Here is a 2,086-nt window from a genome sequence, read left to right on the forward strand (position 1 = left end):
CCCAACTCATCTGTCCTTTGCAAAGTCCGTACACTTTTAAACCGAAGTTGCATATAAATGCAGTAAAATACACAATTTTTTTCTTTAATAAAATTTATGGGTTCCTCTACAGCAGAAATGGGGAAGTGGAATAAGTCTATTCAAAGCGGATGTCTGTAAAGCGAATCTCATAGCACATCCTTTCTGATGCAGGCTTGTTGTTACAACCTTACTCCCAGGTTTTCCAAATCCAGCAGAAATACTTCGTTCCTGTTTGGGCCTTCATAGCTGCCTCCTTTCTTAAGTAGGTGTTCCTTTCTAGGTCCAAGCTGGTTAAAGACTCGTGTGTTTTCGCAGCCTTCTTGCCCTCAGTAACCATAGAGATGCATCCAGCCACGGGCAGGGCAGTCATTAAATAGTTGGCCTTCACCCAGATCTTGTTTTTTTGCAGCATTGAGCATCTCAAAGGAGATTGTCTCCAGGATTTCTTCCTCCTTTATGAAGCGCCTTGACCACAACAGTATTTTCTTGAAGTCTGCATGTTTGTGCACTGGCACTCTGTGTCTAAGAGTGGGAGGAGCTTTCCTGTGGCCTGGTGCAAGATCCACGGATCCTTTTCAAGTCGGTGTTTCTGCAGACCCCAGAGATGTGGAAGCATTTCTTTTGAATAACCTAAAACCAGGTCCAGCCGCCAGATGCAGGCTGCAGATGCTCCCATGGCCCCCTGCTCTGAGGTACAGCATCCCTCGGTGGCCATGGCACTGGCTTTCAATTAAAAAACACAAATCTTAAGCACACAGTTTGATTGATTTTTTTTTGTTTGTTTGTTTGCAGCACTAGGGGTGTTGTCAGGTAAACGTTCTACCACTGAGCTACACCCCCAGCCCCAGTTTGGTTAGTTTTGGCAAACTTAGATGCCAGTGTAAGCTGCATTCTGACCAAGGCAGAGGGATGTGTCCTCCCCTAGACGGGTCCCTGGTGCCTCGTAGCATGCCGGCAGAATCATCGCACAGGCTCCTTGGAGAAACACCATGGTGATCTCCAGGGCTTGTTGACCACCCTTGAACTCATGCTCTGCCTTGGTCAATCTCCAGCTACCAGTGTGGAATTTGAGTTGGAACTGGGCAGAAAGACAGTGAGTCTCTTGAGCCAGGACAATTGGGACCATACTGTGCCCCACCCAAGTTCTTCTCTGCTGTCCCGTTCTCCCCAGGCAGCTACTGTTTCTTCCGGATGGAAAGACGTAGTAGCATACATGGGGGCCCTACGTTATCCATTGGTACCCATGGGGAATTTGTTCCAGGGTCCTCTGTGTGATATCTGTAGATGTTCAAGTCCTTTACACAAATTGATAAATATCCTCACAGAACCTGCACACATCCTCCTGAGTGGCAGCCTTCTCTATATTAGTCAACATCAACATGTGTGGTCACAGCAATTGTTTAGGAATGACAACAAAAAATTCGGTACAGTTCAGTACAGATACAAGATATTTTGATTTTGTTTTTATTTTGGAAACAAAGTATTATTTTGTAGCCAAATTGGCCTTGGATGTGTGAATCCCTCTGCTTCTCAAACCCTGGGATTACAGGCAGGTATTATATGCTTGACCCCAGACACAACTTTTTTTAAAAGACGTTTTTGCTGGTCACTCCTGGCCCCTCTGTCCAGTGACCTGCTGCCCCACACTAAGACGGGCCAGTCCAGTCTTAATGTCGCTTGGGCCATCTCTGGTTGCCCTGGTGTCGTAACGTCTCTGCTGTGAGAAGGGTGGTTTGGCAGCTCCAGCTGGCGTTTTCCTAGGTTGCTGCAGGCTTGAGACAGCCCTGTCTTCTGAAGGCTCAGCATGCCACTCTGCTGACTGGGGTGTCTTCAAGCACTGGTCCCCCAGATCTCAGGAAGGCTGCTCATTTTGGCAGTCACATCTTTCAGAGGTTTCTCAAGACACTTTTCATAGAGCAGTGGATATTCAAGGGGAACTAAATTTGAAGCCGGTATAAAAGCTTTCCCTATAACATATGTGGTGTGAAACATAATCTGTCCGTCCTTAGCCTTTTGGGATTTTCATGGATTTCTGGTTCACGAGACTGAACTTTTTGTTTTGTTT

At 46.5% G+C, this 2,086-nt stretch overlaps 1 pseudogene; it reads right to left on the reverse strand.

Moving 5' to 3' along the window:
* Window positions 1–208: 208 nt before the first annotated feature.
* LOC142853094 (protein FAM162A pseudogene) lies at window positions 209–722 on the reverse strand (annotated as a pseudogene).
* Between the last annotated feature and the right edge of the window lie 1,364 nt (window positions 723–2,086).

This window comes from Microtus pennsylvanicus, chromosome 6, assembly GCF_037038515.1.
Source record: "Microtus pennsylvanicus isolate mMicPen1 chromosome 6, mMicPen1.hap1, whole genome shotgun sequence".
NCBI lineage: Eukaryota > Metazoa > Chordata > Mammalia > Rodentia > Cricetidae > Microtus > Microtus pennsylvanicus.